Source organism: Sus scrofa, chromosome 12 (genome assembly GCF_000003025.6).
Source record: "Sus scrofa isolate TJ Tabasco breed Duroc chromosome 12, Sscrofa11.1, whole genome shotgun sequence".
NCBI classification, from domain to species: Eukaryota; Metazoa; Chordata; class Mammalia; order Artiodactyla; family Suidae; genus Sus; species Sus scrofa.
Window position 1 is genome coordinate 8,713,887 of NC_010454.4, and position 22,211 is coordinate 8,736,097.

The 22,211-nt window shown below is 44.4% G+C and overlaps 1 long non-coding RNA gene across 1 annotated transcript; it reads right to left on the bottom strand.

Annotated features, from left to right (window-relative positions):
- On the bottom strand, positions 427–22,169 carry LOC102165993. Its single transcript, XR_306431.2, has 3 exons — positions 21,948–22,169; positions 19,776–19,877; positions 427–607 (listed from the first exon to the last, which is right to left on the bottom strand). It is a non-coding gene; the product is annotated as an uncharacterized LOC102165993 (long non-coding RNA).

Here is a 22,211-nt window from a genome sequence, read left to right on the forward strand (position 1 = left end):
CCCAGTACATTTAATTTTTTTAAGTTGTGGTAAATTTGCATGATTCACCATTCCAAATATAAAAGTGCATATAGTGAAACTTCTCCAATAACAGATCTTTCTTTGGAGGCAACTGAAATGGTTCATTTATGGTGTATTCTTCCATAGATGTTTTATGGCCATTGTATAATCCCTACCTTTATTTTTTAATGTGTTTTATCTTAGAAATGCTTTAAAGAAAAGTTGCAAAGCTATTATAGAGCTCCTACATATGCCATCATCCAGCGTCTCCTTTTGTTAACATATTACTGTGGCACATTTGTCACAGCTAATGAACAAACACTGGTACATTATCAGTAACGGAATTCCATGGTTTATCAGATATGATGTGTTTCATCCTGACATCCTTTCTCTGTTTGAGCATCTCAATCAGGATATTGACTTGCATTTAATCATCATGTTTTCTCCGGCCCTCCAGTCTGTAACAGTTTCTCAGACTTACCTTCCTTGATGACCTTGACCTTTGGAAGAGGGCTGATCAAGTATTTTGTAGGCGGTTCCTTAATTTGAGTTTGGCTCAAGAGTTTTCTCATGGTTTGCCAGGGTGTGGAGTTTTGGGGAGGATGACCTAAAAGATGAAATGCCATTCTCATCATCCTAGCAAAGGCACATGGTACCCACATGACTTACCACGGGTGGTGTGAGCCTCATCACCTGGCTCAGGTAGTGTTTGCTAGGTCTCTACACTGTAAAGTTACTCCTTCTCCCTTCCACACTTCTTTGGCACTTCTTTGGAATATGGCACTAAGTTTAACCCATACCCAGTGGGTAGGAAATTATGTTCTACTTCCTTGAAGCCCCTTTAATTTTGAACAATATGGTGGCATATTTTACAAGCTTTCTTGTGCCTTGATTTTTTTTTAAACAACAGTTTAAAGATTGTTCTATACCAGTATTTAAAGAGCTTCTACACTCATTATTAATTTGTATTTATTCTATGAATTATTAATAGCATATCTGACTTAACTTATCCCCTTGTGGGCATTTAGGCTGCTTCAAAGTAGTTTGGTCTTATAAACAACGCTGGAGTAAATAGCCTGGTTCACGTTCAAGGATTCCCGCAGGATAAATTCCTGAAAGTTGAATGGCTCCTTGAAGAGAATGCAATTTGTAATTTCTCACGCTGTTGCCAAAGGCCTCTCAAAGACAGTAAACCAATTTGTACTCCTCTAGGAATGTATTATCAAAATGATTCAGTGGATGGAATTTCAAGGTGGTTGAGGAAATGTTTTTAAATTGCTGGACCATTCAATGTTCTTGCAAATCTCCTTCAATCTTAGCGCAATAGAAAAACAATAATAAGAAATCCAATTATTTAAGTGCGACCTGGTCTCTGAGTTAATTTACTGAATCCAGAGCCTAGTCTACATGGCGAATTCTTTGCCTATCACCCACCTTGTTCTCAGCTAGGCTCCCCTCCATGCTGATTTTCTGGCAGCTCTTGAAACCTTCCTACCTTTGCATAGAATGTTCTTTATCCTTTCAAGATTCTCCCTTTCTTATGCAACCATCCATGTACCCATTGGAAGCTCACATGCAGCCCATTCTCTGTCATTCTGTCACAAAAGAATGCCATCTGCCTTATATTTATTTGCACCTGGATGTTGCTAGACTCAGCCCCTTAAGTCATTGCTGTATCGAAGAATGATGTTGCCTTCCAGGGGTTTTGCAAATATTCTGGAGTAGGGGACTACTGTATCTTCTCTTGATTGCATTGGTCCCCAAAGGCTTCTGAATCCAATGTGAAGTGAGTTCATATTGTTAGTAGAATTGCTGATGGAAACTCTTCCATATGCTTCCATTCCCTGGTACAGAAAAGAGTCATGGTCGGGGAGGGGGGAAACCATTGCTGGGAGGATGTGTGCCTATCCCTGGCCTCTTCATGCCCATACTCTTTCCTCGGACTAATATGAGAGGGGCAAATATTTTCTTTCTGGCTCAGTAATAATTTCCCGGAGATGATGAGAAATAGTTATAAAAGTCACTAGTGAGATGTGAAATTATCTGGGAATGCTGCCCATCATCAAAGACTAACTCTGGGCCCCCATAGGCTTTGTGGATGGTGGGGACCGTGGCGTCTCTGCCATGTTGGCCCTGGCATGCTGTGAATTTAGTTACTGCTACCAGGTAGGTTGCCAACTGGGAGGGCTCCCCACTCAAGCTTAAACAAGGCTCCTTTCGGTGCAAATCCAAGTTGAGGCAGAAATACTCTGCTCTTTGCGGGTTTTCTTTTGTCTAAGTCTCCAAAACCCAGCCTTTGTGAGATCAGAGCCCCGAGGGGTCAGAGTCCTGCATTTTGGAACAGCCTCTTTTATTCGTCTGGTGAAACATCCTCCAGGGCACTTCTACTTTATCCCCTTCACACAGTTCCCCTGACTTGGTTTTTATTCCATTTGGTTCTCATCCATCCAGTCTACATAAGTTGTGAGGTTTTAGACTTGGAAGGAATCTTGAAACCCCAAGGAAAAGACAGGAGGACAAAGTCTCTCTCAAGGTCACAGAGCTGGTGGAGGAAGCCCAGAGGTCGACTCGGGCAGGTCTCTGACAGCCAGGAGCTACTTTCTTTCCATCACATCCACTTATTTATAAAGTATCCAATAATAATAATAGTCATAACAATAGCTAACATTTATTGAGTACTTTTTCTGAGCCTAGGATACAGTAAAAGCTTTATCCCTACCGTTTCCTTGTACCCACTTTCTAAGGCAGGTATCTGTCATTTTTCCTACATAGTAGATGAGAAAATCAAGGAAACAATAACTTCACCACTTAATCAAGTGGTGAAGTTACTGGTCCAGGATCACGTGGCTCATAGTAGGTGAAGGCAGAATGGATTGCAAAGTGTGCGTTTATGCCAGTGATTATGCTTTTCTGTACTGCATTACATGGGCACCCTTAGGTTTTGCAGAGAATCCAGCAGAAAAGTCTGTCCTTGAGGGTTTTCATTCTTTTTTTTTTTTGTTTTTTTTTTTTTTTTTTTTTTTTTTTTTGTTTTAAGGCTGCACCTGCAGCACATGGAAGTTCCCATGCCATGGGTCAAATCGGTGCTGCATCTGCCAACCTATACCACAGCTCATGGCCATGCCGGATCCTTAACCCATTGAGCAAGGCCAGGGATCAAATCTGCATCCTCATAGATACTAGTCGGTTTCATAATCTGCTGAGCCGTATCGGGCACTCCGGGAGAGTTTTCATTCTGGTTGAGGAGGTTAGACATGGCTGCAGGTTTGCTGATAAAACACAAAACGCCCAGTTAACACTTGAGTTCCAGATAAACAACCAACATTTTTAGTATAAGTAGGTCTCAAATGCTGCATGAAACATTTATACTAATAATTATTTTTCGTCTCTCTAGAACTCATATTTAGCTGGATGTTAAATTTCCCACGAAAATGATTTTTTAAAAATCATAAGTATATGCAGATATTGCAGGTGGGACAGGCTTATCCTAACCCTATTCACTGTTGATCTGAAATTCAAATTTCACTGGGTATCTTGTATTTTTATTTGCTAAATCTGGCAACTTAACAGGTAGAGCACTTAGAAAACATTATGCTGATGAGGTGTATATACTGTGAAGTATATACTCTACGCGAACATGCTTCCTTGTTCTCATCCTGGACTAGCATCTCCTTCCTGTTCTTTGACTCCATATCTTCCCGTTGAGCCACCCCCCTTCCCCGGGTGCACGACTCCATCCGGAACACACAGCCTCGAGACACAGTCTCGAGTTCCACTGGCTGTCCCATGGTCAGTGTGGAGACATTTTTCTTTCTGCCCCGTGCCCAGCCCGGGTTGTGTTCTGCAAACCCCCAAGCCCCCACTCTCCTGCAGGCAGACTCTTCGTCCAACCCTCCACCCCACGCCAGATGAATGTTTCACCGAGGTCCCCACCCCGCCCAGTGGTCGTGCCCTGGTTTGCATCAATCAGGTCACTCTGTGTTCATTAATATTCACCGAAGTCGTGGGGCTGGGGGCGGGGGCAAAGGGAACGAGGCAGCAAAGGCTACTCCTTTGTCCTCTGTCTGAGATAGGCTTTCGCGGGCCTGGGGCGGGGGTGGGTGCTCGGAGCACACTGGTTAACAGTCACTGCCTGTGTACTCTCTGGGATGGGGGCGTTCCGCCGGCTATTTTAAGGCCAGTCTGGTGAATGTTGGGTTCCCCTTCGTTTACCTAGGCTCTCAGTATTTTCCCTGGCACGCTCCAAGGTGGTCACAGAATGTGGGAAACCAGGCAAGGGAAAAAATGAATGCTCTGTGATGACGCCCCTGGTAGCTGCTGCGAAGTTCCATGGAAAAGACAGGGGTTGGGGGGCTGGCCGGGGGGCTCACTATCTGTGTCTCTGGGTGTCTCCAAAAGCTTTTAGCTGTATTGGCACCTACTCAATGCTAGACTTGGTGGAAAAAGAAAATTGGCTGCAAACTTGGTCCTCGGACCGCCTGGCAGCCCCAACTCCACCCACTCCGTGGAGTGCCTTTGCCCGCGGTGGTGAATGCCCCTTTATCATCAGTGAGCGATACTGACTTTTCAAAAATACTGTGTAGGCCTTGTGTCCCAGATGCCTGTGGCGGGCAGGCTCTGCTTCCCTTCAAGGGTGTTGGCTTAAAAACCCACCCAGAAACCTGAGAAAAATGTCTCCACTTGGCATCTTGGGAGGCTGACACTAACCGCCTTCTGTTTTTGAGCCCACTGGCCGCAAGCTACCTAGTGGACAGTTATTATAAGGGAAGGAAGCAACTTCAGTCCTGGGAATTAGGTGGTGGGCTGATCGCAGTTATTCACAAGTCCCACGGGGAGCATCCCCACCCGCCCACGGATCCCTTGGACTCCACAGCAAAGATTTAGTTCCTCACTGCCCGTGAGCTATAGATGGGCTTTGCCGGAATGTTCCTGTTGTCCTTCTGTGGGCCTGGCCCTCTTGGTTAGCCCTGTTTCATCACAGCCAATAGTGGAGACTAAGTCTGACAGTGTGGCTCTGCAGGCGGTGGGGTGTGTGGCTGGGTGTTCGTCTTTCCCATGCATCAAGCATCTGTACATGCTTGCTGCAGACGGAGCTCTTGCCAGGCACTGCCCATACATTATGTCATGGGACTGTTCCAGCCACACCATGAGGTGGGTATCATTGGGTGTGCTTTCCAGGTGCCAGGTGAAGGGCCAGCTTGACTGTAAACACCAGACAAGGCCAGCCTGGACTGCCTCCTATGCTGTGTCTTGCTTTATGCTAAACCTCACTAGTGGAAGAAATTTTCTCTTGAGTACTTGTCCACCGAATGGCAGCTTTGTGTCAGTCTTCCTGGAAAAACTGATCATGCCTGAAGTTGAGAGGCCCGCTGGAAGATTTTTCAGTCATTTATCACACATCTGTAACTGAGTGCTGTTCAGATTCAGGTGTCGTGTTCTCACTATTCTTTGGCCTAAGAGAGTAACAAATGCTCCACTCCGCAGCTGCTGTCTTTCTGTCAACCTGGGCGGGTCTGCAGACTGGAGGACCACTTGTGTCTCACCTGGTCAGAAGAGAGACTGCTTTATGCGGCCTCTAGGTGACTTGCATTGGACTTCGAGGTGTCATAGGCAACTTAGCTGAGACTAGTAAGAGTGTGTCCACTGGGTCCATGGAACAACACTTCATGTGAACTCCTGTTCCTGTCATATCTGGCATGGAAGCTCTAAGGTTGCTTTCTAATTTCCTAGTTAGAGTTGAGTGCTGCGAAAGTGCTCAAAGTCTTTGTATTTGACTAAGGCCAGGCAAAGTCATAATTCCAGTTCCTGTTGGAACTACGGTCCCATCATGATCTCATTCCCACTATTTCTTCTATCAACCAGCACACTCTGCCCACAGTCAATGCTATTACTTCTAATTGTGCTATTACTGCTGGCTTGTCTTCACTTTGAAACTCCTGAGAGCATCGATAAGTAAAAAAATCCACAGGTCACATGTATTATACACAAGTTAGGATTTTTTTTTTTCTTTCTTTTTCAGCTATACCCATGGCATATGGACGTTCCTGGGCCAGGGATCGAATTTGAGCCAGAGCTGTGACCTACGCCACAGTTGCAGCTGTAGCAATGCTGGATCCTTAACCCAGTGGGCCAGACTGGGGATTGAACCAGCGTCTCTTCAGAGACAAGCTGGATCATTAACCCATTGCACCACAGCAGGAACTCCTATCAGTTATGATTTTTAACTAAGTTCTTAACAACCCAGAGGATCACAGCCTCCTCATAACAGACTGTCCCCGTGCTTGGAATACAGGAGTTAATAAAACACAAATATCAAGAAAAAATATCATCCTCTAGTTTCGTTTCGTTTTGTTTTGGGCCACACGGGTGGCATGTGGAAGTTCCTGGGCCAAGGACTGAACCTGCACCATTAGCAGTAACCCGGGCCACAACAGTGACCACACTGGATCTTTAACCACTGGGCCACCAGGGAACTCCCATACCCCAGGTTCTTAACTCCAGAAAACATCAACCCAGCGCTGCAGAAAATAAGGAGGGCCGACAGTATCTACAGAGCCAGCCTCGGTCCTGGTATCCTAATCCCCAGATGTGCCCATCACCCTTCCCCAGATGGTCTTCTCTCCCTTTGTGAACGTTTAATCTAATCACATACATATTTGGGGGGACAAGTTGGCTGGTATTTACTTTCACTGATTACCCTTTCTCCAGTTCCTTTTTGCCTGAGCTCTTTGTGTTACGCTGCAAATGGCATTCATTCCATCATATTTCTAAAGTACCTACTATAGGCAAAACTCAATGCTTGGGGCTTTGAAGGACATGGGTGAGGTCAAGGATAAAAAGGAAATTCAATGACCATGCCTAGGACCAGCCAATAACTGCCTGGCAACAAGCGAACTGTGTAAGATGAATACCGGCAAGGTATCATAAATAGGTGCTTTTGCCAAAGTGTGCAGATCACCTAAAGTTCAGAGAAACGAATTTTTGAAATGCAATCATTCATTCTTTCTTAGGTTTACTCAACATATCTTTTTTGAATGTCTTAAGGGTTCACACCTTTGAGTTAAACACTAGGAAGAAAACAGATGGAAAAGAGATAAGTTTCTTGCCCTCAAGGAAATCAGAATTAGGCCATAAGGAGAGATTATAAGTAGTTCCTGCTTATATTTTTATTAGAAAACACAAATGTGGAATCTGTTGTTTACTAGAAAATGTGTGATTTTTGAAACGCAAATTCACACAGACATTACTTTTCCTTAGATTAGAAAGTTACAAAAATATAAATTGAGGGAAGAAAGCTTGACTGGAAAGTAAGTTTTTTAAAGCATTCCTTTGTGGTGACATGATATGACTAATGTGCAGGAAGTGCAGTTGTCATGGAGTGTAATTTAATCAGGGAAATCCTCATTGGGGGTTTGGATTGAAGACACTTTTAGGAGCTCCCGTTGTGGCTCCATGGGTTAAGAACCTGACATAGTCTCCGTGAGAATGTGGGTTTGATCTGGCTCAGTGGGTTAAGGATCTGGTATTGGCACCAGCTGCAGTATAGGTCACCGATGCAACTCAGATCTGGTGTTACTGTGGCTGTGGTGGAGACTGGCAGCTGCAGCTCCAATATGACCCCCTAGCCTGGAAACGTCCATATGGGGCAGGTGCAGCTGTAAAAAGCAAAAAAAAAAAAGACAGCTTTTGATGAATTTGAAGGTCACAGAGAGACAGGCCTCCAGAAAGGGGAAACCCCCAGGTTTGAGCAGATCGTAGAAAGAGTGTGGAAGCTGGCTTGGAGACAGGTGGTGGGACTGATAGAGAGAAAATGATTGACTTAACATCATGGGAGGAGCCAGGCTTTGCGCTAAGGAAGAAGAAGAGTGCAGAAGAAGGGATAAATGCAGGATCTGAGTGTTGGCCATGCTGACATTTTTTTTTTTTTAAATGAAACAAGTTTTTGTGTAGGTCTCTCAGATTTCAAGTCCAAGATCTTTCTTCCTTTGCAAGTGCGTTGTGTATCCTTTCCAAAGGGGAGTAGGAAAAGCCACCAGATAGCCAGGGCCCAATGTGGAGAGGCCATTTACATATTTTGAAACAAATGAGAAAATATTTTCGCGTAAAAAGTAAAATACGCATGTGTTCTAAAGCTAAAACCAAGAGGTGAAGAGACAGTTCACATTTTCAACTGGCCATTCCCAGACTCCCCAGAGCTCTTTTTCACTTTTCTCTGCGACTAGCATTTATTTGGTTGAAAACTTTGAGGAATACTGCGCTCTATTCAGTCACCAACATTTACCTCTCAGTTTGTACACTTCGCACAAGACATGCCATGAAAAACATTAGTCCCTTCAAAACAGCATGGTATCAAAACACCTACAGCAAATACTGTTAGAATATGCAAGAACAATTTCAGCAAAAAAACACACTTGGAAACCCAAACAAGCACCAAACCACTAAAAGCAGCAAAGGGAGTTAAGTCCTGTCAGAGACTTCTCCTTCTGAGCATCTCTCTCCTTCCTTTCTCAGGGGGTGGCACTCTTGGAAACCTCCAAAAACAGCTTCAGGAGTCAAAACCCAGTGGTGCCTCCAGCTGGAAAATGTATGCCCAATGGAAGACTCCTGTAGCATCTCACACACTGTGAGCCTAAGACGGGTACCTAATTCTTAGAGTCGAATGGCATGGCAGCCCTTTTTCTCCATGAAAGAAAACACCCTGGGAGATGGTAGGTTTCCTCTTGGGTTGCTCTCAAATTAATGACCTTGCCCTTTTCCAGCACTTTCCCCACTGAAAGGATGCAAAAATGCAGCACTATTTAACAGATTCAGGGAGGGAGTTCCCTGGTGGTCTAGTGGTTAGGACTTGGCACTTTCATTGCTATGGCCTGGGTCCAATCCCTGGCCAGGGAACTGAGATCCCACATCAAACCTCTGCCTGCTGCAGCGAATAAATAAATAAGTAAATAAATAAATAAATTTATTTTAAAGATTTTTAAAAATTAAAAAAATAGTTTTAAAAAATTAAAAACAAAATTTAAACTTCTAAAAATATTTTTAAAAATTTCAGTGAGCGAAGAGCTGTCCTCTTTGCAGGGTGATGTTGCTGTTAGAAAAAATTGCAATGATAATCAAAACAACATCTAATATTTATGGAGCAATTCCTATATGCCAAACACTAGAATACTGGTTCTCGAGCAGGGGTGATTTTGCTCCCTCCCCGCTCCCCGGGACATTTGGAAATGTTTGGAGATGTTTTTGATTGTGACAATGGAGGTGAGGTGGCAGGTGTGTGGGGGTACAACCAGCATCTAGCCGGTAGAAGCTAGGATACTGGTAAACATCCTACGGTGCATAGAACAGGCACCTGCCACAAAAAATTATCCCACCTGAAATGTCAATAGCATTAAAGGTGACGAATCTTGCAGTAGCCTGAGGCGTTTACACTTATTTAACCTTCAAAATTACCCTATGAGATACATACTATTTATTTAGTCCCCACTGTACAGGTAAAAATTTTGAAACTTAACCAAAAATTCTAACAGATTGTTTTAACTTTGAACTCTTTTAGATTTCTTTCTTTTCTTTTTTAGGGCAAACATAGTTTTATTTATCTTTTTTTTTTTTTTTTTTTTTTTTTTGCAACCAAGAACATTGTCTTATAAAGATTTAAACACCATTTACTGAGCTCTGACATTGTGGGAGGCACGTGTAAGTATTAAATATTACTAAGTAGTAATAAGTGTGAAAATGTTTCTAGAACAAAAGTTAATGAGATCATTTTGGTGGTTAGTAGTCACTGCCTTTCCCCTTCTCCCCCTTTTTGGCCACCTTGTGGCATATGGAGTTCTCAGGCCAGGGATCACATCTGAGCTGTGTGGCAGCAACGCTGGATCCTTTTAACCCACTGTGCCAGGCTGGGGATTGAACTTGCGTCCTGGTACTGCAGATACGCTGCCAATCCCGTTGTGCCACAGCTGGACCTCCAATAGTCACTGCTTTTTTAAAAGAAATCTTTGCTTTGTTTATTTACTACAACAAATGCTAAAAACTGGAGACACATTATCCTACAGAAAGTTCGCATCAGTTTACATTCTTATGGATCACAGCTCTGTCTCATAATGAACGAGACATAGATTTCTTGAGGTCGATTTGGTTCTTTTTTTTTTTAACCTTTTTTTTTAATAATTTATTTTTTTTCCACTGTACAGCAAGGGGATCAAGTTATCCTTACATGTATACATTTTTTCCCCCACCTTTTGTTCTGTTGCAACATGAGTTATCTAGACATAGTTCTCAATGCTACTCAGCAGGATCTCCTTGTAAATCTATTCCAAGTTGTGTCTGATAAGCCCAAGCTCCTGATCCCTCCCACTCCCTCCCTCTCCCATCAGGCAGCCACAAGTCTATTTTCCAAGTCCATGATTTTCTTTTCTGAAGAGGTATTCATTTGTGCTGGATATTAGATTCCAGTTATAAGTGATATCATATGGTATTTGTCTCTGTCTTTCTGACTCATTTCACTCAGTATGAGAGTCTCTAGTTCCATCCATGTTGCTGCAAATGGCATTAAGTCATTCTTTTTTATGGCTGAGTAGTATTCCACTGTGTATATATACCACCTCTTCCGAATCCAATCATCCGTCGATGGACATTTGGGTTGTTTCCATGTCTTGGCTATTGTGAATAGTGCTGCAATGAACATGCGGGTGCACGTGTCTCTCTTAAGTAGAGTTTTGTCCAGATAGATGCCCAAGAGTGGGATTGCGGGGTCATATGGAAGTTCTATGTATAGATTTCTAAGGTATCTCCAAACTGTTCTCCATAGTGGCTGTACCAGTTTACATTCCCACCAGCAGTGCAGGAGGGTTCCCTTTTCTCCACAACCCCTCCAGCACTTGCTGTTTGTGGCCTTATTAATGATGGCCATTCTGACTGGTGTGAGGTGGTATCTCATGGTTGTTTTGATTTACATTTCTCTTATAATCAGCGATGTTGAGCATTTTTTCATGTGTTTGCTGGCCGTCTGTATATCTTCCTTGGAGAAATGTCTATTCAGGTCTTTTGCCCATTTTTCCATTGGTTTATTGGCTTTTTTGCTGTTGAGTTGTATAAGTTGCTTATATATTCTAGAGATTAAGCCCTTGTCAGTTGCATCATTTGAAACTATTTTCTCCCATTCTGTAAGTTGTTTTTTTGTTTTCTTTTGGGTTTCCTTTGCTGTGCAAAAGCTTTTCAGTTTGATGAGGTCCCATGGGTTTATTTTTGCTCTAGTTTCTATTGCTTTGGGAGACTGACCTGAGAAAATATTCATGATGTTGATGTCAGAGAGTGTTTTGCCTATGTTCTCTTCTAGGAGTTTGATGGTGTCCTGTCGTATATTTAAGTCTTTCAGCCATTTTGAGTTTATTTTTGTGCATGGTGTGAGGGTGTGTTCTAATTTCAATTGCAGAAAATTTAGCTTTGCTCAGTAGCTGGGAACGGGTTGTCTCAGTTGTCAGCGTGAAGGTTATTCTGCTGAAGCCGACCCAACCCCCACCCTGTTCTGGGATGAGACTGGCTAACAGCTGGTGACTGGAGCAAGGGAAGAAGATATTATATAATGTCTACAAAAGTAATGAAAAGTGGACTTAACTGCTAAGATAAGCAACCAGTAAGATAGAGCATGAGAATCTACAGGGATTTAAAAATATGTTTTCTAAGCCTAGAATCCAGACTTTCCCTCCCATCCTTTGTTCTTTACTCCCGACCTCTGATAGTGGTGTGGCCTGTGCTGTTGAGAAAACAGAGGTCCTGATGCCATGAAATTCAGACAAGAAAGGTAATCACTCCTTGCAACCTTATACCGAATTAGGTCATTGAATTCCAACAGCCTTGGGTCCCTGGAAGACAACTTCTGTTTTTCTTGTTTTCCTGTTTGATAAATGCCAAGCTCCTTGTCAAAATATTTAGGACTAGAGATGGGAAAATCAGACGTTTTTCTTTCGAATCCTTGCTCTGCATCTGGCTTGGGCGCTCTGACTCCTTCTCTTTCCTCTGCTCTTTTTTTCCTTCCCTCGTCTTCGTTTTTTTCAACTTTTTCACAGTTCTAGTTCCATTTTTTTCCCTCTCTCCTTGTAGCATTTTTCACTGACCGTGTAATATGCAAAGCAAGAGAAGGGAGGAAAATTGCCTAAGTAGACCGACCATCCAATGGGGAACGTTAGTATGGCTGGTTACAAGGCAACAACTTCGAAGTCTTTTGCAAAGGAATGACTTCCCCTCTCCCTGAGTCTGTGAAACATAAACTGGGTACAAATCCAAACAATTTTTTTTTCTCACAACTTTCAAAAACATTCTGCCCTGAACTGCTGTTAGCTTTGTCCTACCACTGATGAATTAAATATCACTACTGTTGTTTGAATTAACTGAATTCAATGAAACCCCAAATGCAAGTCAATTTAACAAACTTTCTTTACCCATGTATTCTGTACGGGGCAAAATAAGGATGATGTAACTAACTCCTGCCCGAGAGGGACTTAACATCTTGGTGGGGAAGAAAAGTACACATACATCCAGTTGTCATATACACTGATGTTATTAGTTATCTTCCGCTGCATAACAAAATAAAATAAAAGAATTAATAAAAGGTATTTTCTGACTACACTGATACTGGACTTGTTTTTGTTTGTTTTGTTTTGGTTTTTTTTTTTTAGGGCCACACCTGCAGCATATCGATTCTCACGTGAGGGGTCGAACTGGAGCTGTAGCTGCCGGCAGCAACGCTAGATCCTTAACCCACTGAGTGAGGCCAAGAATCGAACCTGTGTCCTCATGGATCCTAGTCAGATTCATTTCCCCTGCGCCACGACGGAAACTCCTGGACTGCTCTAGAAGGTTTCGGGCACCTACCCGGTGACTTTTGGAATCATCCTAGGCTTAGAGAAGGGCGACTGTAGCTTTGGCAGCTAACCACAGAGATGTCCCTAAACATGAAGAAACATGGAACCCGAACTATGTCCCCCAAGTCACAACTATGGTTGTTCTCGTCAGTGTCTGTCTCAAGCAAACTGGTCACTTAGGCGTTTATTTTTTCACCCATTTTCTGTGTAAGTAGGTACTCATTGGTGAAGTTCAAATAAAACTAGAGGAACTAGATAACAAAACTCAAAAATCCATAAGATTTACCTTTGAGAGCCTCTCTTCAGCTTAGACTAGGGGGTCAGCGACCTACGTCCTGTGGGTTGTCTGTCCTTTCCCTCCTCCGTTTTTGTTTAGCTCATGATATAGGGATGGTTTTTACATTTTTTTTTTAAAGAAATGTTGGACAAAAGAAACAAAAGGAACAGACTATCTTGTGCCACATGAAAATGATACAACGTTCTAACTGCAATGTTTTGGAAGGGTTATCAGAACACAGCTATGCCCATTTATTTACATTGTCTAAGGCTGCTTTGGCTACAGTAGCAAAGTTGAGTAGATGCTACAGAGACCACATGGCTCCCAGCCTGAAATATTTACTCTCTGGGCCTTTAAGAGAAAATGTGCCTACCCTTGGTCCAGTGGAAGATTGACATGCAAACAAATAATTACTGCCTTGCGGCCTGTATGTAACATGCTAGACTTGCAGACAAGGGTAACTGGGAGCAGGGAGGCAGGACTTGTGCTCATAACTATTTCTGGGTTGGTCGGGGAAGGTTTGGTGGACAGGTCCCCTCGAGGGGAAGTAGGGGCTTTCCTGTGATGGGAGGTGTTCCAGAAAAACTGTTCACAGCACTTGTTAAAGACGGTAAGGAAGACTTTATTCAGGGGTGTCTACTCTGACAGAGTTTTGTAGTAGGGGCGACAGAGTGGGCTCGGCTCCAAATACAATAAGGATTAATGGAGATTTGTAGCTAAGGAACAAGATGGGGGTTAGTTGGTGGAAAATTACTCAGAAAAAAACATCAAGAATACGGGGATTCTGGCTAAACCAACGTGACAGGATTTTTGCTGAAGACTGGCCAGGGTGAGCACATATATCCAGGGTGCAGGATGAGAAATTTGATCCAATGTGAAGGGTGGGGGATTTTTGCAAAATGCATCCAGTAGGAGACTTGCTAAAACTAGACCACATCCGACGACAGAGCCCAAGGTCGGAACCTTGTCAGAAAGAGGGATCAGGACTCCCGTTGGGTCACAGGAGAAAGTCTCTGCGTCTTTATCAGAGGAGAAAAGAGAGCAGGCACAATCTTTCAAGGGTCCTTAAATTGGTGACCATGGACTCCTTAGAGGGCTCAGGGGTTCCCTGAAATTGTTTGCCAAAATCTGTGTTTACATGCATATGTGCATCTTCTTCCTTCCTAGGGCGAGGGTCCATCTCTTTCTACAGGTTTTTTTTTTTTTTAAACAATTTAAGAATTGTGGGCAGACAGGGCAGCCCACGCAAAACCACAGGGGAGAACAATAAAACAGCAAGAACACAACACAGGCGTGTTGGTGGACACCATAGGTGTCTAAGGTGTGTGGCTGGAAATGAGGATAAACACACATCCCCCACTGGCAGAAGGATGACCAAGGACCTTCACGCAGAAGCAGTCGGAGGCTGACTCAGTACAGGTTAAAAGACTCACCAAAACAAGGGTACTGAACCAAGTGGCTCTCAGGTGGCCATCTCCGTCAAAAACAGCTCATGGATAGGTAAGCAAAACCCAGCCAGCCTACAGAGAGGCTGTGAATTATTATACGTTAATTGTCCTTCTGCTCAGATCCACGTAAAGCTTGGCATTTTTACTTGAGACATGATTGTTCTGAGAATTTGTATGAAATACAAGAGTCTATCTCTTATTTCTTTATGTGGGCATTTCTAAACAAAACCGTGATTGAAAAAGAAAATATCCACCTGGCTCGAAAAAGAAAGGACATTTTTTCAGAGGAAAGAGACAGTAAGAACTTCTGAATACTTAGTATGTGCTAAGTAATTCAAAAGAGATGGGATGCTTGCCAATGACTGTCCTTACGTTTTTTTAGGAATTTTGCATAATGGAGAAAACACCTTTCAACAGAAATGGTGGTTGTACACAGCTCAAAAACCATTATGTTGTTTTCAGTCAGTTTTTGGAATTATCCCCTCTTCTGAAAAATTGTTTTAAATAATGTTTTAGTTATAGTATTGTTTATTCTGTTTAAGTGTGATTTTTTTCCCTTATATTTCAAATAGTGACATTCCAGCCCATTCTGGAATACAGAATTCTTACTCAAGTTTAACTGCTCAATACTTCTCTGCAGTCAGTTGGGGAAAGGGACTCCCATTGGAGGAGTTGTTAAAAAACATTTAAACAGGGTTTCATGATTTTTTTGTTTGTTTCTTCAACGACATGATGGACTCCCAAGCCGCGCGCAGACAGTTTGCAGGTATCCGATGTTTAGGATTATCCGAATCCCTCGTTCACTGTGTTAAAACTGGAGGAGTTGGCTCGATGTCCCGATGTCCCACTCCTTAGTCAGTCCTTGATCAAATTCTCTTCTCCTCCCGCATCCCAAACCCAAACAACACAGGCTGCATCTGCCTCTGGCCCCGAGAATGTCTGGTCACCCAGCCGAAGGCCGGCACAAGCAGCACAAGACCCAGCTTTCTCTTTGAGAGTGGAGTCTTTTTTTTAGGGGGGGGGCGGTATTTTTAGGGCTCCACCCAAAGCATATGGAGATTCTTAGGCTAGGGGTCCAATTGGAGCTGCAGCAGCATGGGATCTGAGCCGCCTATACCGAAGCTCATGGATCCTTAATCCACTCAGCGAGTTCAGGGATAGAACTTGCATCCTCATGGATACTAGTTGGGTTCCTTACCGCTGAGCCACAGTGGGAACTCCCAAGAGCTGAGTCTTTATCCTTGACTGTATCCTGGACGCACAGAACAACACAGAACTCTCCAGCGCTGGGAGGGAGCCTTCTTATTCTTAGGACGGGGCGGAGAGGAATGGGGGCTCGGGACCTGAGGTGTGTGGGGAGGAGGTAATGGTTTTCACTGAATTCCTTTTTATATTTTATTTAGATTAAGTTCTGCTCAGCAGGGTGATTTCTTAATTAGAGCCGCCCAGCCAGGCAGACCTCCAGCTCAGACCCTGTGCTGCCTTCTAAGGTTTCATGAGGGACCTTGTCCTGCCTTATTTCCTGAGTTCCAATATTTGAATAGTATGCCATGGATTTCAATGGGAGGAAAAGACATGTAATTTAATCATCTTTATTAGATTTTTGCCCACAGATGGGGAGAGGGGAAGGAAAGAGGAGGGACCCATGTCCTCTCTTTGTTAACTTTCTTTTTCTTTTTCTCTACCTTGCTTGCAGTGGTCAAAGGAGGAGACTCGACGGCCTTTTCTTTTTCCTTCATTTTTTTCAAAGAAGCCAAACGAGAACCTTGAGCGGCTGCTCCAGACAACAGTGTTCATCGCAGGACTTGCCAAGACTGGGTGGAGAGGTCTTTACACCTAAGTCGCTCAGCTCCTCCTTTGGTAGCCTCGGTCCTGAGCGTGAACGTGAGGATGCTGTGGCCTTCTGCCCTCGGCATCACTGGCATCACTACAGACGGTGCGGTGCGCACTGTCCGCAGCAAGACCTCGCAAATGGAGGAAAAGTCAAGTGAGAGACGGTCCGCGGGGCCTTCTCTCGCCTGCCACAAACTGGCGTCATTTTGGCTGCCATCCCAGGGAGGAAAAGCCAGCCTCCAGAAACAGGGACGGGGGCAATCGGGAGCTGACGTGAGAAAACTGACGTTGCTGTCCTCAGAATGGGACAGGAAAACTGAGCAGGAATTAACACGAGCGAAGAGTCGGCGGGAGTGCTTTTAGAGGAAGTCAATCTATGGGCGTTTCCAAGAAAGGAAGACGGAATTCAGCGGGGCGCATCAGAAAGAAAAAGAATTATGTCCACCACTCTCCCAACTGATCTGCTAAATGCAAAGACGCACACACCCCCCCTTCTTGTTTTATCGATTCCTGCATCAGTGGGCACGTTTGATGAGGGTTTGTGTTCTTTCATTTATGTTCTATTACTCCAACTCCAACCACGTGTGCACAGGCGGGCACACACGTGGACACACACTCTTGTGTGAGCATGTGCTACCCCCCCCACACACACACACCCTGCAGCCTATAATCTTCCCCTACGCCCCTATCCTGTTGATCTTTCTTCATTTAAAAATTATCGGCAAAGAGTTTATTCATTTGGGAGAATTCCAGGCACTACACTTACGTTCAGTTCCAATGAAATGGGATCCAGACTTTGCAAACTCTGCTGTTTTGCAGATAAAACACAAAGGCGGGACCTCGTTGTTTGGAGACATGGCCTTTTGTTTCTAAGCCATTTTAAGCTTGCTTGGGAAGGCTCATAACTGGGGCCGAACATTTTTCACCACATCTATTTCAGGAGGGTTTTTAGTTAAGAATAATGAATTTATCTCTAAACAGATGGAAGAGTTTTACAAAGCTAGAAAAGACACTTTTGCTAATATCCCCTATAGGCTGGTCTTAATCTTCTCATTGTTCAAAATGCTTGGTCTATGAGAGACTTATTTATGTGCCAAATGTCTTTATTAAATCATTATATTAACACAGAAAACAATCCTGTTACAACGTTTCTCTGTGTGATCAAAAGTTATCCGCAGTCCTGTTGATAGCCTATTTATTCCAAAATTCAAAAAGGTAAAAATTCCAGTAGAGCCCAGTATTTGGCCAAATGTTTCAAAATTCACTGTAATTTGGCTGGAGGGGTTACTAGGTCCTAGCCAGGGAAAGACTTAAGTTTTATCAAGGCAGTCATCCCCAACAAAAAGAAAACTGAAAAATAGGCCTTCCATTCACCCAGAGAAATGGATTCTTGGCAACAATGTACCATGATTTGACCTGTACAGACACAATGAGTCTATGATATCCACTTTGATTAAAAAAACAAACAAACAAACAAAAAAAAACAAACAGGAGTTCCCATTGTGGATCAGTGGGTTATGAACCCAGCTAGTATCCATGAGAATGCAGGTCTGATCCCTGGCCTCGCTTAGGGGGTTAAGGAACCAGCATTGCCATGAGCTGTGGTGTAGGTCGCAGATGCAGCTGGGATCTTGCATTGCTGTGGCTGGAGTGTAGATGGGCAGCTGCAGCTCTGATTCGACCTCTAGCCTGAGAACTTCCACATGCCACAGGTGCGGCCCTAAAAACAAACAAACAAACAAACAAGTGGCAAATTCAAAGATAAATGGCACTAGTGAAGCCAGAGTCGTGGGATGGGAAGAAGGTCTAAAAAGTCAAGAGAAGCAAAGTTTCGCGTGTTCACATATTGAATTTTGGAAGTAAACTGAGAAAGATTTTATTTTTATTTTTTTTTTCGTCTTTTGTCTTTTTGTTGTTGTTGTTGTTGCTATTTCTTGGGCCGCTCCGCGCATATGGAGGTTCCAGGCTAGGGTCGAATCGGAGCTGCAGCCACCAGCCTACGCCAGAGCCACAGCAACGCGGATCCGAGCCGCGTCTGCAACCTACACCACAGCCACGCAACGCCGGATCGTTAACCCACTGAGCAAGGGCAGGAACCGAACCCGCGACCTCATGGTTCCTAGTCGGATTCGCCAACCACTGCGCCACGACGGGAACTCCTAAACTGAGAAAGATTTTAGTGTGCAAAATAAACGCGTGTTCATGGTAGAGGGAAAACCACTCCTAACTACACCACTGAGAAAGTGCATTTGCTGTGGATTCCTAGACTGGACTTCTGCCTTCAAGTGGAAGTGCATTTGAGAGATTCTGTACATATATTAAGAGAACCTGAAAAGAGAGCAGACCAAACTCGAGAGGGTCCAAGGACGATGGCTGGTCAGCAGTTGGAGGGCTAGGTGGACCAGGTAAAGGAAGTTCGCAGGAGGGTTCAGATCAAGCAGTAGATTTGGACCATGCAGACTGGAGATCTTGAGTAGCAACAAAAATGTAGCGACAGAGGTGGGATGGATGCGGCTACAGTCAGAAAAGAAAGGGAAGCATGCAAAGGACTTGGCCCTGGAGATACATTCAAAATTCTTTAATCTTTCAAAGATGAATAAACAAAATTGCCTTTCCTGTTTATTCCAGCTGCCTTCTATCTCATTGTGTTACTAAGTACCTGCCATGTGAAAAATACATTTTCGGCAACCAAGAATGATTTTTCTCTTTCCTTGTTTTAATGGCCACACCCACGGCCTTTGGAGGTTCCCAGGCTAGGAGTCAAATCAGAGCTGCAGCTGCCAGCCTACGCCACAGCCACAGCAATGCCGGATCCTTAACCCACTGAGCAGGGCCAGGGATTGAACTCACGTCCTCATGGATACTATTTGGGTTTGTTAGTGCTGAGCCACAATGGGAACTCCCTCTTTTCTCTTTAATTGCGATTGTGGTGTACTCATGGCCTGGCATTGTATGAGGTCTGGTTTAGATTAGCCTCTGGCTGAGAGACCCATGCTAATTTAGTGACCGCAATCATGCCAACCTCTAACCACGGTCTGCTCTATGTAGGACATGTCCTTTGAGTTGTTTTTCTCCAGAAGCAGTGGTTCTGGCTGGGCCATCTATTTGTTTTTGCCCTGGGCCCCTTATGACATATATTGGTGAGACAACTGGCCAGGATTCGAGGTATGATCTCTGATCCTGAAACAGACTGAAACGAATCAGTAACGAGGGGTTTGATTTCACGAAAATCATAAGCATCGGAAGCACGTATTCTAATAAAAGCTCTCAACTGCCACAGGTGTGCACCTGCCTCCCAGCCATAATAATTCTTCCAATAAAATGAGCAAAAGGGAAGGAACAACTTTTTCTACATACCAGTGCTCTTGTTGGGGGTGTGTCCCACCAGCCATGGGCTGCAGGTACAGATGGGTACGTCAGCTGAGACCTGAGGAGGATCACCAGCCTTTGCTTTTCAGTCTGCAGAGATTCACAATGAAGAAACAGGATATAGCAACCAGCGCTGGCAAAACTGGTGAGTAGGGGATGGGTGGGCCCCCTATTCCTGCTGTATTAAAAAAAAAACTGCAGAAGCCTCAAGTTTGAGTTTAGACTGTTTGATCCCAGGGCAAGATAGAAGACAGTGGTATTAAAAACAAGCCAATTCTAAATTAGTTTTAAAATATACCTTAACAAACACTTTCCCCTCAGCACACTTTGGTATCATACATAAACAGAGAGAAGAATAAGCCCCCTACTGTCTCATGCTTCTAGATTCACATAGAATTCCAGGAAAGCAGTTCTTTGCGTCTGTGCATTTGGAGGTGAGGATAATGTGGGGTGAAGTGTGAAAGCTTACTGTTCCAGAGTTCTATCTCCTGCTTCCTGAGATGGGGAACTTGACCTTGGAGCCACAGGAGGCTGGAGGAGTACAGGTTGGGAGCAGGAAGAGGAGGAAGTGAGCAAGGGGACGATGCCTGGGAGGGCTCGGGACAGTAACCAATTCCTTTGCTGGGGGGCAGGTGGAAGACTGCAGGTTCATTATCGGGCAAACTGTGAGGGCAAGGGAGGAGGGAGATTTCCGGAAGTCTCCCCCTCTCCCTCCTGCCTGCTCCCCTCCTTTTCCTTGCAGTTGATTTTGCAGGGAGCAGCGGAAGGAAGGATGTATCAAACCCAGAGAAGAAAGGACCCCTGCCACTTGCCCCCACGACACCGACTCTGAACTGCAGCAATAGTGTGGCAGGGGGGCTCTGCAGAATAACTGCAGCCGGGGCAGGAGGCAAATCCGATTCCAAAAAAGGGCTGTTTTCTTTAGCACCAAGAGCCCTGAGTAGGTACAGGCTCCATATCAAAGGAAAAGGGATCAAGTCTGTGCCACCTCACATCAGGTCCTGGACTGGAGGTGGGGGGGCTGGGTCCAAGCCCAGAAGATTTCAGCCAAACACCAGCTGAGTTTCTGGACCACATTTCTGTGGCTCTTCCGCGCACACAGGCAAATCAAAATACAATCTGACTCCATGGGGCTACAACTGGTAGAGGGGAGGCCTGAGCAACTGGGAGGGGCTGGCAATCCCCCCGGGTATTTTCTAGGTCTTGAAAGGTAACTTTTGTTTTATTCTGCTAGCTTTCTACCAGTATGAACTCCCCCCTAGGGAAGAGGTGGGTTTTAGCTAGCATTACAATGAATTTCACCCCCTGAACATAGAATGTAAAAGATTCCAGGAGCCAGCATCAGAGCTTCTTTTTGGAGAAAGTATGGGCCTCCAAATTTGCATAGAATCCAGGGACAGCTGGTAGCACCAGGGACTGCCTGCTTTTTGCTTCTAGCCCCATTCACCTTCCAGAGCAAACCTTAGAAGGCAGGCAAGCATCTTGATCCTGAATTCTCAGCTGGAATGAGAGAAGCCTAGCTAAGGGGGAAATGATTTGCTTTCAATTACTTCAGATGGGAAGGAATAATTTTGCGGTAGGAATACCTACCTATACTGGGAAAGGAGTGTGAGAGACGGTGTTGGAACTGGTCATTGCTTGTCCTATTCCCTGGATCTCACTGAGAGGAACTGAAACTTTTTATCAGACATCCTAGCACCTCCATATTTTTCTGGGTCTGCTGGGTCCCGCGAAGCTGTGACTATTGTTGCTTTCTCTCTAAGTTATATTTTCTGTGAAAAACGTTGGGAGGAGTTCCCATGGTGGTTCAGCAGTTAACGAATCCAACTACTATCCATGAGGACGCAGGTTCAATCCCTGGTCTCAGTGGGGTAAAGATCTAGTGTTGCCTTGAGCTGTGGCGTAGGGTGCAGATGTGGCTTGGATCCTGAGTTGCTGTGTCTGTGGTGTGCAGCTCCGATTCGACCCCTAGACTGGGAACTTCCATATGCTGCAGGTGCAGCACGCCCCCCCCCAAAAAAAAAATAGAGATACACAGAAAAAAAGCCTTATGAGCTTTTAAGAACTGGTGGCCACCAGAAAGGTGTACATAAAAAGACAAGAGAATCTTGAGTTTGCTATTTGGGGAGTGCTTCATTGCTCTCTAGCTTTGTAACCTACCTTTTTGAGTCAGATGCCAACGAAGGTCTTCCTGCCTGGTGTCTTGAGAGCCAGTAGAATGAGACCAGATTGGGTTCTGGAGCAAAGGGAAGCTTTACTCGTTGATCAAAGGAATGAGAGGTGCCAGGTCTCACTCTAGAGCACATGCTGCCCACACGGGCTCTGGGCTCAGCGGTCTTGTGGGGTTCGGGATGCTGCAGAGGGGGTGAGTTCTCACGGGAAGGGGTGAGTTCTCACGGGAAGGGGTGAGGAATTCTCACGGGA